The 15,756-nt window shown below is 43.3% G+C and overlaps 1 protein-coding gene across 6 annotated transcripts in view; it reads left to right on the forward strand.

Annotated features, from left to right (window-relative positions):
- The window catches only part of RNF220 (ring finger protein 220), a 720,811-nt gene that overhangs the window by 347,234 nt on the left and 357,821 nt on the right, over positions 1-15,756 (forward strand). The window lies entirely within an intron of this gene.

Below are 15,756 nucleotides of genomic sequence, written 5' to 3' on the forward strand. Positions count from 1 at the left end.
AAAAATGCTTTTGCTGCCAAGAGGGAGGTGTGCCAGTGCTGCTTAGAAATGCTTTTGCTGCCTGGAGGGAGGTGTGGCAGTGCTACATTGAAATACCTTTGCTGCCTGGAGGGAGGTGTGGCAGTGCTGCTTAGAAATGCTTTCACTGCCTGGAAGGAGGTGTGGCAGTGCTTCTTAGAAATGCTTTTACTGCCTTGAGAGAGGTATGGCAGTGCTGCTAGGAAATGCTTTTACTGCCTGGAAGGAGGTGTGGCTGTGCTTCTTAGAAAGGCTTTTACTGCATTGAGAGAGATATGGCAGTGCTGCTTAGTTCTGCCTTGAGAGAGGGGTGGCAGTACGGCTCAGAAATGCTTTTACTGCCTGGATGGATGTGTGGCAGTACTTTTTAGAAATGCTTTTATTACCTTGAGAGAGGAATGGCAGTGCTACTTGGAACTGACTTGCGAGAGGTGTGGCAGTGCTACTTGGAAATGCTTTTGCTGCCTTGAGAGAGGTGTAACAGTGCTGCTTAGAAATGCTTTTGCTGCCTGGAGGGAGGTGTGGCAGTGCGGCTTAGAAATGCTTTTGCTGCCTGGAGGGAGGTGTGGCAGTGCTGCTTAGAAATACTTTTACTGCCTGTAGAGAGACGTGGCCGTGCTGCCTAGAAATTATTGCACTGCCTCGAGAGAGGCATGGCAGTGCTGCTTAAAAATGCTTAGTTTGTCATGTGAGGGGCATGGCAGTGTTGCCGTGCGTGGCTTTAAACGTACCTTGCTCTTAGAGGTACGGCACTGCTGACCCTGTCTCGTCCTCCCAGAAATGTATATATGAAGAGGCGTATGACTTACCCTGGCACAGCCCTACCATCTTTGCAAAGAAACTGTCAATCCATCTATCATTGCGAGACTCCGTGCCTGCCTTGAATGCCAGCACTTAGCCAGAAAGTGGTCCTTCAAGGCACTTTTGGAAGAAAAACTGGATTTAGCACAAAACACGTGAGCTGCGACTTCCCTGTGAGCCTCAACATGGACATTCTGTTTATTTTCTCTCTTTATTTGATGTTGGTTATTTAAGATGGCCCGCTTGGTGACCTTGGGGCTTTGCCGACTGTAAGACAGCTTCGTGCAAGTTGTCTTCAGTCACACACCTAAGGAGGATTGTTTAGATGGGTGAATGCAGTGCCTCGAAGCTGGAGCCGTTTGGATGTGGAAGGAAAGAGCTGAGAGGTGACAGAGAGAAACCTGCCAACACAGCCATTTGTTTCAGAACTTTTAACTGATAATATATTCATTGATATTGTCCCTATCTGCTGCTCTCCACTAATGTATTATTTTTCTAGGCGCTCTAGAGAGTTCTGCACCCTCTAGAAATACCGTACTGGAGAAGACCGGACAGGGAGAACAGTACACAAAAACCTGGAGGGTTGCAGCTCCATCACATTACAATACTTCCTTAATCGACTAGGAAACAAACAGAGTGCACGTTTTCAGTGGAAATAAATACACGTCCCCCTTTAAAGTTTCCTCGGGCCAAGAGTGATGTGAAGTCTGCCCTGGAGAGACTGGGGATGTCTAGTAACAGGAAGGGCAGCTCCTGGCTTGTTGCTCTCAGGCCCATCCACTACTTCGCACTTAGGGTCATCACCCAGGTGAAAGGCTAGTGATTGCATCTTGTTGTACTCATAAAGCGTATGCACAAAATTGGGATGATCCTACAAAACCAGTACTCAAACCACAAGCCTCACCCGCTTAATGTGGCCTTATTTCTCACATTCTGACTTAGCTACAGCACCCAATGTTGCTGGTCCGTCTGTGCGCTCTGCCCCTGGCTGGTGGACTGCTGCTCACTACACATCTATATCTTCCATTGGCACTGATAATGTACTTGATATGCTTACATTGAGAGCTCCACATAGTTACGTGAGATGACATCAGTTACTGGTATACGATAATGACATCATCATCATAGTTCTTAACTGCTGATGTCCACAAATGCTAAAGTATTTAACGCGCTTTCAATGTTACAGTTGAGGACTGCTAGTGTATGTGTTTCTCTCCTATTCTATATCAACTAACTGATTAATCTCCATATTTATAGGGCTAACGGCATAGCTTTCTTGCTTGTCCTTCTATAGCACTTATGGGGGCATGTCTACTTGCCTTTCAGTTGTACAAAACTTCCATTTCCTCAACAGCAAATCCTAAGGAATCGCTATTTAGAAAATTCAAATTGGAATGTACGAAAATTGCGATTTCCTAATAGTGATTCCTATGGAGTCACAATCGCTAGGAAATTGCAAATTTGGAAATGCAAAACCAATTGTAACTATGGGCCTAGGTGCCCCCTTAAATCTAAATAAAAATAAAGTGTGCCCCCTTAAATCTAAATAAAAATAAAGTGGTGCTCATATGAAGCACTCCAAAGCCCTCGGGCGAGTGCCTGATCTATGGCACTGCAAAAACTGCATTGTGAGTGCCTTTGTTTAATTTTCACCTGGTTACTATCAGATTGAATTCGATGGTAACAGCACCTCTTAAATTCCCATTTTGCATTTAGGAAATGCTTTGTACATGCGGTTAGGAAATCGCAAAAAGGAAGTCCCTATTTGCGATTACCTATTTTGTTATTCGCAAAATGCAATTCCTATGAAGTACAAATCACTATTTGGGACCGCGTTTCTACCCTTTGTACATAAGGAAAGGCTATTGAGTATTTCTTAACGGCCCAGCTTTAGAACCACTTAGCAAATATGTAGATGTATTTCTCAGACCAATAGTTCAAAAACAAAGGTCATATCTCAAGGACACGGCTCATGCAATTTCCATCTTTGAGGGGCAGGGCTTCAACAGGGTGACCCAAATTTTGGTCACCCTAGACATTGAAGCCCTTTACACTAATATACCCCAGGAAGACACTATAGAGGTTATCTCCACAGTCTTGAACAACGAAAACCTGAAGGGAGGGGACAAAGGTTTTATCATAGCCTGTGTCCGTATGGTATTGAAAAATAACATGTTTTTATTCAAGGATGAACTATATTTACAAACCAAAGGGACCAGCATGGGAGCCACCTGTGCTCCCAGTCTGGCCTGTCTCTATGTGGGCGAGTTTGAACGCCGCAACATTTTCAATGAGGTTGCCCCTTTTTATGAAAACATCACGTGCTGGCACCGTTACATAGATGACATTATCTTCATATGGAACGGTGCCAGTACAGAGTTAACTGAATTCCTGGAATGGCTAAATTTGGGGGATCCCAATTTGAAGTTCACAGCTCACTATAGTGATACCAGTGTAGACTTCTTAGATATAAAAATCAAAGAGGCTAATAGCGAGCTTCAGGTGGAACTTTTTACAAAACCGACTGACAAGAACACTCTCCTTGAATATACAAGTAACCACCCCCATGCACAGAAGGATAATATACCCTTTGGGGAGTTTTTAAGACTGCGTAGAAACTGTTCCAGTATTGCAGATTTTTATCACCACGCAGAGATCACAAAAATGAAGCTACAAGCAAGAGGCTATCCCAAAAAATTAATAAAGAATTCCCTGAAAAGGGCTAGGTTTTATAATAGAGACAGTCTCTTAGATGTTGAAAAAGAGAAGAAAAATATAGCTAGTGAGAGAGTGGTGTTTGTGACTCAGTTCTCAAACATCAGCAATCAAATTAAAAACATCGTGAATAGGAATTGGAAAATTTTAAACCATGGCACTGACATTCAGCTCAATAAACCACTGTTCTCATTCAGGAGAAATAAAACCATCAGAAATGCACTGGTGAGAACATATCCAGGAGAAGTGGAAAAACAAAGCACTCTAAAAGGCGACAAAGCAAAGGGCAACCATAAGTGCGGCACCTGCTCAATATGTGCACAATGCTTGGAAGGCAAAAACATCACCTTTGCTGGTAAAAACTTGACAAGCACTACATTGAATAACTGCCGCAGTAAAAACATCGTCTACCTTCTAACCTGCCCATGTGGGTTAGGCTATGTAGGGGAAACGGGCAGGGAACTACGTGTTCGTCTGCTAGAACATAGATCGGCAATAAGAACGAAAAAAGAGAATGCGCCCCTGGTAGATCACTTTGTCAAAACAAACCATGACTGTAATGATTTTAAGTGGTTTATATTGGAAAAGATTTTGATGAATAGAAGAGGAGGCAATCCAGAGTACACTCGTAAGAAAAGAGAACAATGGTATATTTGCTACCTCAATACTGTAGAGAAAGGCCTTAACTCCAGAGAGGATTGGATGAAGCTCTTACTCACTGAGTCATGCTAAGCGTATATCCATCCTATCTGGAATCCACATGTCAAAAGCCGCCCTAAGCGTTAAGAATTTCCGTTGACTTGTCCACCTTATGAATTCCCTGGTGCCTCTATGAGACAGTTGACAAACAGAGATATGATGAGTTTTAGGATAAAATTGATTCCTCAGGCACTTGCACTTTATAAAGAAGCCTTTTTGACAAACTGTCTGTGTCAGGCTGCTTGCATTTACCTCATATTTACTTTACAAATATCTAGTTAGTATACTAGGAACAAAGAACAAATAATAAAGTATAAATAACATAGTTAATATAATATGGTAAGCATAACACGCAGATGGCAGCCATTAGCATACATTCGTGGTTATAAATTCTTCCCTGATCACGCAATGCTTTTAATATTTAGGTGACACACGGACATTAGGTTTCAGTAGTTGTACTAAGAAAAGGAGTTAATAAGATTATGACACATTGGACTTCCCTACTAGGGCCATGCAATACTTAAACGCGGCGAGAAAACAATAAAGTTAGGACTGAGAAACAAATAAAGAAAAAAAGAAAAAAACACACTAAAGGGAAAAAGAAAAAAAGTGATGTGCCGTTCACAACCAATCCCTGTGTGTCTTAGTAAGATTCTTTTTGAGCATGCACCATGGAAGACACGTCAGGTGTAGCGTGCAACCAATCCAAACGTGCAGCACAATAATGAGCTTTTTGGAGTACGAGTCATGTGTGCGTAGCAAACCAATAAGAGACAGGTTTACTAATTATAAATTGGAAATGCCAAAACAAGAGAGCGATTTTGCTCCGATCCAGCAACAAACACGACGGACAGAACACAGCGCAATTGAGGTGAGGGAATAGAAACGCTTAAATGGTAAAAAGTAAAACTGTTGATCGCGTATAGACTAAATATGTTTATAGTGTTCCCCCCACTCTTCCCTCTTTATTTGTAGACACGCTGTAGAAAAGAAGAAGACGTGTATATAATTTCCTGGTGTGATTAAGTGGCACCATCAACTCAAAGAAGAAACTTTTTTTAAAATATATACACCTTTTATACCAACGAAAAGGTAATTATCAGACAAATAACAGAGACACGGTTACTATTTAGTTAGCCCAGTAACAAGGATGGTAGTGTATTGAAGTGATGTTACATATTTCTTTGCCTCTATTGCAGACAATAGGCAAGACACCATTGTACTTATCAGGAGAAACATATATGGCAAGTTGGTGTTTGCTCAATATCTACAGAGCCAGGAGCACATAGGAAAGTCTCTTATAATACAGGTGAGGAGTCGCTTGAGTCTAACAATTGAGAAAAAAGGTAAAAAATAAGTTTAGGTAGAATCAATTCATAGAACTACACCCAAATGTGGGGAAGGATAAACGTAGGTTGGTTCGAACAACTAAAAAAAGCTAATAGTAGAACTGAGAGCCTAATAACGTATGCGTAATTTAAATAGTATGTGCCATATCGGATTAGAGGGCCACTGGAATGTAATCAACCAAGTAGAGGGCCCATAAGATTACTAGCACGGAAAAATCTCCAAAAATTTCTAAGAACCCTATTGGGAGAAATATAGATAATCCAGAACAGTAGAATTAATTATTTGTATTTGTCTGTTTTAGGAATTACATGTATTGTGGAGGGAGACAGTATAAAGTTGTCTTGATAAAGATGGTCGCATCCCATTGAGCCATCGAAACGCGTCGACGCAGAGGAGTTGCACAATCAAAGCCCCAATACAGATTCAATTATGCACAGATTTATCCACGTGTAACAAGCTGTATTTTAGGGTTCCTCTTGATGTGCATTTGAAAAAGAGTAGTTGGATCTTTTTAGTTTTGTCTGTCTCCATTTATGCTGGTTATAATTGGGTTACAATTGTATATGTGATTGAGATTAAATGAATGTGTATTATATGATGTTTTTACTAATGTGATTTAATGTACCATGAAATGTTTTTATGATTGTGTATGTTTTAAGGATAAACATGTTTTTTAAGAGAATAATAAACATTTGATATAGAATATCCCACCCCCTTTTTATTTTTTGACATAACATTGTATGCTCTTTTAAGTATAACAACAAGGGAATATTTCTCTCTTTACTGGACTGCTGCTCACTACACATCTATATCTTCCATTGGCACTGATAATGTACTTGATATGCTTACATTGAGAGCTCCACATAGTTACGTGAGATGACATCAGTTACTGGTATACGATAATGACATCATCATCATAGTTCTTAACTGCTGATGTCCACAAATGCTAAAGTATTTAACGCGCTTTCAATGTTACAGTTGAGGACTGCTAGTGTATGTGTTTCTCTCCTATTCTATATCAACTAACTGATTAATCTCCATATTTATAGGGCTAACGGCATAGCTTTCTTGCTTGTCCTTCTATAGCACTTATGGGGGCATGTCTACTTGCCTTTCAGTTGTACAAAACTTCCATTTCCTCAACAGCAAATCCTAAGGAATCGCTATTTAGAAAATTCAAATTGGAATGTACGAAAATTGCGATTTCCTAATAGTGATTCCTATGGAGTCACAATCGCTAGGAAATTGCAAATTTGGAAATGCAAAACCAATTGTAACTATGGGCCTAGGTGCCCCCTTAAATCTAAATAAAAATAAAGTGTGCCCCCTTAAATCTAAATAAAAATAAAGTGGTGCTCATATGAAGCACTCCAAAGCCCTCGGGCGAGTGCCTGATCTATGGCACTGCAAAAACTGCATTGTGAGTGCCTTTGTTTAATTTTCACCTGGTTACTATCAGATTGAATTCGATGGTAACAGCACCTCTTAAATTCCCATTTTGCATTTAGGAAATGCTTTGTACATGCGGTTAGGAAATCGCAAAAAGGAAGTCCCTATTTGCGATTACCTATTTTGTTATTCGCAAAATGCAATTCCTATGAAGTACAAATCACTATTTGGGACCGCGTTTCTACCCTTTGTACATAAGGAAAGGCTATTGAGTATTTCTTAACGGCCCAACATAGCGATTCGGTCTGTTAAGAAATGCTGAATAGCTTCTTACATATGGGCATAAGTGGCGATACGAATGGCAGTATATTCTGGGTTCACTGTTCACAAAATTACCTCTGCTTTTGATATATTCGAAGAGAGGACCCTCTCCTTGATGCAGTGGCATGTGTAGTTGATGTGTTGTGTGATCTTGGTTCATGTTGGAGGAACGGATACAAGCTGTTGTGTTCTAGTGGGTGATTGTTGACAGACTCCTTTTGACTAAGAGGTGGAACCCACAAACGTTGTTTGACTTTTGAAAGGTGAACATGTAGTTGTGGATTTAGTTGGAGTGTGGAGTGTGGAGGGTGAAGGGATGTTCAATGCCATCTTAGAAATTTTTGGGGCGCTGACAAGATTTATTTTAGGTGTCCCTGTTTGGTACAACTTTAAATTTTATTAACCACTTCTGCTTATTAAAGATCTTAAAATGCCAAACAATATTGAATAATATGTTCTATGTTAAACTTTCAGAAACTGGGCCATAGAAAATAGTTGAAATACGTCATGACTGGGGCCCCAAAAATACATAAGACGATACTGGGTAAGGAGAGACAGAGTCAGAGGGCGAGAAATGCAGAGATAGGAAGACAGGTTTCGACTGAGAACAGGACAGCTGTGGAAAGGCATATTTACTTTCCAAGGCTAGCTCTTGTAAGGTAGAGGACCTGGGCATTTGCCCACTTTGCTCCTACCATAAGACATCCTTGTGGATGTTTCCCCGTGGAGGGTCTCCAATATATACATTGTTGTCATCTTGACCCTATAGATGGCCATCCTTTCTGCTCCCGGAGTTCAGTGCGGTTGGGCAATGGGTGACAAGCGAGCAGCTGCAGCAGGGCACTCTTAAGTGATGAAATACCAGTGGAATAGATTTCTGCTAGGATGTCAATTCATAACCTAGCCATCAGCTGGCAGGAGAGAGCCCTGTGTAGCCAAAACAGCTCCATTTATAACTGTGCTTCATTTGTTTATCACAGCCTTATCCAATAAGCGCTCCCCAGGGGCCGCAACAAATGTCCCTCTACCAGGAAATGCTCTGCTTGGAATGAGGGAATCAGGGCCGAAAAATCCTATTGTCCTAAGTGGAATGGGTCCATAATTGGACCTCCTTCCACTGTGGAGACACGCTGGGGCATTAGAACCAAGGTATGATTAGATTTAGGGTCTTTGAACTCGAAGCGCGTCCCCACCCTGTCAGCCGCCACCTATATCCCCAAGCATCACTGCCACGGGTCACTGCCAACACCAACAGCAGTGATGAGAGTAATACTGTCCGTTCTTAAGGCAAGAGCTGAGCCCTCTGTCTTGGCCTTTAAGTGACAGGTGCCAGTAACCCAGCTCAGTGATACTCCTTGTATGAACTTTGAAAGCGTAAAAGGCTGGACTGGCCATACCAGGCTTCAAATTGATAACCTGCGACATCAGGACAAACTATTACCTTCCAAAATTTCTGGTGATTGAGGCCCGAGAAGAACACCTATGGCCTCTTCTCACGCCGGATAAACGACGTTTCAGTTCAGGAAGTGCTCTTCCATAGCAGGCCAAGGGGGGCGCAGATCACCACAGCGGGACGTTGTTGCAGAACACACGCATTAAGAAAAGCTTTTGCGTGTGGGGTGGGGGCACGATGCGTGACGAGGCCACACCATGCCTGACGAGCAGACACAGAAGCGGATGCAGCAAATGGAAGTGAAAGGCAGACTGCTTTAAAAGGCAAGAGACAACGGAACTGGGCGGGCCACTCAGATGACACACCTTAAGACATGGAGGTACAAACAAGGCGTCTGTGTCACTGATGCCGTGTGAGGGCACGGGGACTGAAAACAGCAGCTCTGCCTTTTGAGTCGTCAGCGCCTCTATCCTGCCCCCTTAAGCCCACTGGGAGCGGATCCTGCCCTCTCTGGTAGAGAGGGCCGGGAAGCCCCCTCTGCTGTGTCTGTCACTGTCCAGCGCAGTGACAAGTGCCTGCTGAGCCGGAATCGCTGCAAATGGTAATAAATCTGGATGGTGAGAATGGAAAATGAAATGATCCATCTTTGCATGCGGCTCCCTCGCCGGAGCGCCCTCCCTTGTCATTCCCCTCTCCCCCATCTCCATTCAATCAGGCCCTGTCAGACCTGCGCCAGGTCTGGCATTTTTGTGAAGAATCTCTCGGCTAAAAAATTGTGTCAGCCCCATTTCCTTGTTATCAGTCGCTGGCACCTCAGCGGCATCCGGAGATTAACGTCGAATCACCGGGCCAGCATCCCATTCCCCGGCTAAACCATCTCCATTACTGCGGGGTGGCGCGAGGGGGGCCACCCCAACTCACCACCCCCATTCATCATCTTTAAGGCTGACAGGCCCGGGCCCCGCGCTCAAATCCATCTCGCCATGTCCGGGCGCTGGCCCGATACGTCAGCTCTACTGGCGAGAGGGCCGCGGCCCAGGCCCTGCGCATCCCAGCCACCCTCGCCCAAGAGCATCCTCCAAGGCCCGCTCCAGGAGATTGGGCCGGGAGGCACAATTAATCATCGCCCCTATCAATTTGGTTGATTTACTCCCCAGAGGGAGTAGGGTGTAAACACGGTGTACCGAGGCAGCACAGGGGACATAATGTGCCTGTCTATAGGAAAAACATTAACGCCTCAGCTGCCTCTCATACACCCCTGCCCCGGTGATTGATGGCACTCTTTGACAGAGAGGGGAGGGGGGTGCCAACTGCTGGCACGACGACAAGTCACCAGACAGCACCACTCAGGGCTTTAAGTGGGATGAAAAAAGCGGGGAAACTCTATAAGGGGCGAGGCCTATGTAATTGAGGGCGTGGCTTAACATGTAAACTAAGGGGCATATTCACAGTATTTTGGCGTAGGACAGCTCTGCAAGTTTTCTAGCTGCACTGCCCTACGTCATAATAAATGGGCAGGATTGCGCCGTATCTACAAGATACTGTGCACTCCTTTTCTTTCTGCCAGCGCACAAACTGCAGCTGAGCGCCAACACAAGTTCCCTTGCATGGTGCAAGGGTGTCTGTGCTGTTGGCATGATTATTTTTGTGCAGGAAGGCACCAAAACAATCAAAAGAGGCGTTTCCTCATTCTATATGTGCTACAGAATGCAGCACATGTGGATAGAGGAAAAAACTGGATAGAGGAAAAAACAAGTAGAAATTTAAACATTTCTCCTCGTTATACCTGCTTTGGGAAGGTGTTAGTTTTGAGGCTGACACAGATTTACTCTATGTTGTAAATTAGAGCAGTGTCAAAAACCATGGGAGTTGCGTGGGAACACCCACAGTAAAACCCATGGAACGCCCCTTCCATTCAGAATAAGGCATTGCCTAGTTCCATATTTACAAGACCTGGGCCGAAACACTGCGCCTCCGGATCGTCACAAAAGTGACACCTGGTGGCTTAAAAGTGTCGCAGGGGCATTGTAAATATGCCCCTAAATTTCTGTGATTCCCATAGTGTGTTACTGGACCAGTATTTTGGTGCCTCTATGAGGTTTCTCTTATTACATCAAGATATATAACACAGCTGACATACGCCTAAAACCAGACAGGACCATAGGCTGTGTCAATGATAGTTAGCTGTTTAAGATATAGCACTATACAAGAGTAATACAATACACAGAAAAAATACAAAAAAAATCTTGGAAATCACTAACATTATTAGAGAATTAAAGACTGAGTAAAACGTGAAAAAATTGGAACTAAATAGCTGACATGGATTGCTTTAATTTGTTTTTACATTTATTGCTAAAAATGGAAGGTCGTGAATATAGGGCACAATACAGACCTGTTTCAGTATCTGTTTTTTTTATTGCTCCCAGGTCTTAGACGCAGATGGACCTAGCACACTTTAAGCCTGGACCCCACTGAAAGGGACACTAGGAGCTACATACTAGGAACTACATGCGTGGCAATACTTCCATTGCGAAAGGAACAGATGTAGAATGTGCTGGGTGTGCTTGGCTGACCGGCGGGGGTGCTGTGGCTAGTTACTTCAAGCCTAGTCCTGGAGTACGGAGCCATTTTCATGTAATAAGCGTTGGTCTGTGGTTGGGAATAGAGAGAGGTTGGTGGTATAGGGAGATTATCTGGTCATCCCTCTTAAAGGCTGCAAGGCTGGGGTGGCATATGTCATATGATGGCCCTCGCTTGTTGGGGCTGCCCCTTACTGGTCTTGTCTTGATGGCACCACAGCGCCTTACCTCGGAAGATTGCATTGAGAGAGGATACTGAGGCACGGTGACCTGCATTTTGAGCACTGTGCCAAAGGAGGCAGGCACTGGCTGAAGGTCCTCATCCCAAGTCCACCTTTTGCCTACTAGGTAGTCAGTGATTTAAGCAGGGGAGTAGTTGTTGGTGTTAATATTCCATGTCATTTGTGTGTTGTGAATGCACCCTTGGCTTTTTTTGTGTTGCTTTGGATACTCCTACGTGCAGTCCTGCATTAACACAGACAAAAATAACATTACAAACAAGAAACGGAAGAGCTGTTCACGCATGAGATTGGAGCGTTGATTTCTGCGTGCATGATTCCATCATTGATGGTTTGTCACTGGAGGTCAAGTGTGACACCACCCTTGTCATGTCTAATGTCACATGTAAGTTCGCCAGCAATTAATAAGGGTCACATTCCATTTTTCGTAAAATTATGTTCAGCCCTCAACGTCTCTGGCTAACGTTCTTTTAATGCATTTTGTTGTTTATAACAGATTCACAAAAATCTATCCTTGCTTAAAACCTAAATTAACATTCATTAAAACTTAGTGAAAATAATTAATTTTAATTCCAAAAGTGTGACTTTTCTGATTTAATTTTGTTGGCGTTAATGTTACACTAACATTTTTGCGATTAATTATATAATTTTATTCAAAATAAAAAATTACGATAATAAAAATGGGTGGCGGTGTTGAGATGCCATTATTTTGTTACATTTTATTTTGTAGTATGTAGCATGGGACTGTAACGTACAATGTATGCAAGCTTCTTTAAGGCTGTATTTCAATGAAATTGTTAAAGGTTGGACACACTTCTCTCCTTGCTTTATCCTTCTCCCTAGGAGATGGACAGTAAGAGACACCCTAATCTGTTATCACAGTGCTTTCACCCAGATACGTCTGAAGATCACGGGAGGAGGTAGAAGGTTGTGTGAAGCTCAATGCTGGTCTGGTCTGGTGAAGAAACACATCACATTGTCCCAGGGAGGGATGATGCGAAGTACCAGCACCCACATGAAGGGAAAATGCACATATAGGTACAAAAGATATCTAAAGCCAACAACAGCAAAAAGTAATGCAGGTGCCAAATATCAAGGACAAGATCCTTAAGAACAAGAAGGAACAATTGACATCAAGCAAACTAGAGAGAAGTCATTCACAGTGCACAATCCTCTATTACTGGGCCAGACACAACTGGATGTTTGATTTTTTTTCAATTTCTGAATATGAAACACTTATTGCTATCATTAACGACATACTCCAATGGCACCTGCAGTAATCCCAAGCCCGACTGCTAAGACGATGGTACTCATTGATACCTGAAGCATTAAACTGCATATATGAGGATAATGTAACATAAGGCATGTGGAATATCATTGTATGATGCACTCATGAAAATAAGCAATCAATACATTTAAAAACAAAACAGCTAGAGAGACAGAAAGGTGGCTGCCCCATGCAATGACCGATTCTTTATGCTTCTCATAGCTTTAAATAGTGTTTCAATGCTGGCACCTGGTTCCACATGAAAAGATAAATTGCAAAAACATTGGTATCTGAAACACTTACTACCATATCCGTCATATTTAAATATCTTACTACAGAAAAATCAATCTGTTTTAAATTCTAAATCCAGCTGAACTCACTTCCCACCCATTGTAAGACATAGGACCTTATTTAGAGTTTGGCAGACAGCATACCCTGTCACAAACGTGGTGGAAGTCCTGTCTGCTGTATAACTAGTGAACTATAGCCCACAGGCACCTGGGGCGTAACACAGGCCCCGCATCCCCCGCGGTGCGGGGGGAGCCCCCCTGCTGCAGGGGGCCTCCTCAGAACAGAACTACGGTCTGAGGCCTGATTAAATGCGGAGTGGGGGCCCTTCTGTGTACATTGCAGGGGGGCCCCTTATACTTTCGTTACGCCACAGACAGGCACTTGTAATATGGCAGACGAGATATCCCACACATTTCGATGCAGCATACCGTCCGCTAAACTCTAATAGTTATTAAGCCATTCCAACTCAAGTCCTGGTACATTTGAGGGCAAGTGTGTCACTGTGGGCTTTAGTGCAAGTCAGTATTTTTATAAATTATCTTATATTGATTTGTAGAGCACGCTAATCACCAGTGAGGATATCCAGGCACTAGAGCAGGAGTAAGGCGAGTGGTCCCCACATGGCCATTCGAATAGCCAGGTCCTCAGTTTCTTGCAGAACTCAAGAAGTGAGGAGTAGGCTCTGATGTGCTGAGGGAGTTTGTTCCAAGCTTTGGGTGCGATGTAGGAGAATGCATGCTTTCCTGCTGTGCTTTTACAATTGGAGGGATGTGTGTTAGTGAGAGTGAGGTTGGGTCTATGATTCTGTACGGAGATATGCGTGATAGTCATTTTGGAAGCAGATGTATTTAATTCTGCATTTTTATAATATTTGTCTCTTCAATCTATGATTACCCACCCAGCACTATGATGAGTGACTGACCTGGAAGTGCTGCTCCACCATCTTCTTTTGAACGTTTACTTATGAATAGCAATGATCCTGTGCATTGTACCTCTCACCAGCAGAGGGCCTCATGTTATGTAATGTAAGCCAGTTGCCACACTGCTGAATTTGCCCCAGCAAAGCTCGGTATAAAAGGAGTCATTCTCCTCCCACAGTAAGATGAGAATGTCCTCCCACCAGCAGAGGGCCTCATGTATGTAAGCCAACTGACACACTGGTACTAGGCTCCAAATCTCTGATGGCCTGCGTACTTAATAAAGTAAATCGCCCGGTTTGCTGGAGGTCCTTACGGTATAAGGCAGCAAAACTCAGACCAAGCTGCAAGCATTTTCTTCAGCATTAACACACTTTTTGAAAAGCTTTGCTATGTTTTCTCACATATGTGTTCTCAACAGGAGCTCCATACCTTTATGTTCCCCAACATGGTGGTGTTCTGAGCTAGTACTTCGGTTGTGGCTTCCTTTCCATCTCCATGAGGGCCTTGTTTTGGGATGTGGAGTGGGAAATGTACTGCTGCGCAGTGGAGGCTCCTCGAGGGAGTGCTGCGGGGCAGTGGGGCGGGGCGGGGTGGGGAAGGGGCAGGGTGGGGGGTAGTGAACTCCAGAATACAGCCGAACGGAGTTGAGTAAATAAATAAAACAAATTACATTGCGTGCGCTGCAACACCAAAATGGCGATGCAGCGCGCAATGTAATTTGTTTTTATTTATTTACTCAACTCTGTTTGGCTGTATTACGGAGTTTACTACCCTGCGCCCTGCCCCTTCCCGCCCCATCGCCCTGCAGCACTCCCTGGAGGAGCCGCCACTGCTGCTGGGTATTTTTTTTTTTGTTTCTGGATTTTCGGACTCTTGTGAGAGTGTTGTTTTAATTTTGTTATAGTGATGTATTGTATTACTTCGTTTTTCTCTTTATCCCGTACAGTGCTCTTTTTACCATTAGAATAGGTGTGTGCTATATGACATGTGCTGCTGACCAACATACTTTAACTGTTGTGTACAACATTATAACAGTACATCATCATGAAAGTATAATGTTGGGTTTTAAATTTTGACGAACCATACCAGAAATCATATATAGTCATTTTAAAATGTTGTGAGGAACAGTATCAAATATTTCAGAAAGTTGGAAATACCATCAGCTTTTTCAAGTTGGAGCAAGCATACTTTCCCCGCTTCTGAATACGTGCCCTAATTAAATGCAGGCAATGTTAGAAATGGGGCCGTTGGTACAATTACCAGATGAATCATCCCGCCTTGGGCACCTGGTACCCAGTTCTGGAATTCCTTTATATTTCAAAGTAATCTGGTATTTTAGTCCTATTACTTTGGTTTAAATAATCCAAGATTCCATTTCCGAGCAGCATTACAATCGTCTATAAAAGTGCAACACTACAAATGCTGCGTCCTGTGACCTGGAGTCATTTGGGACCTCAACACCTGGATTGTGGCTTTTACAGGACGCTTAATTCCAGTTCATGCTCTCACGGTGGAGGCACGCCAGCGCTGTCGGCCTTGAAATAACATGTTCCAACATGTGTAAAAGAAGCTGACACCAGCAACAGCTCAGATACAGAGATCAGTCACGCTCAGCGAATATGTGAAATCAAGTACCAATTCTTCAGCATCATCCCGCCAGCGATGTCAACTGAGCATCGACTTTCCACTTACACTCTTGCCACCTCTCATGATTTCAACACTTGAAACTCTAGCGGGTCCATGCTCCAGACCTCCCCGTGTGCACGTGTTGTGG

The sequence above is a fragment of the Triturus cristatus genome, chromosome 4_2 (genome assembly GCF_964204655.1).
Source record: "Triturus cristatus chromosome 4_2, aTriCri1.1, whole genome shotgun sequence".
Taxonomy (NCBI): Eukaryota; Metazoa; Chordata; class Amphibia; order Caudata; family Salamandridae; genus Triturus; species Triturus cristatus.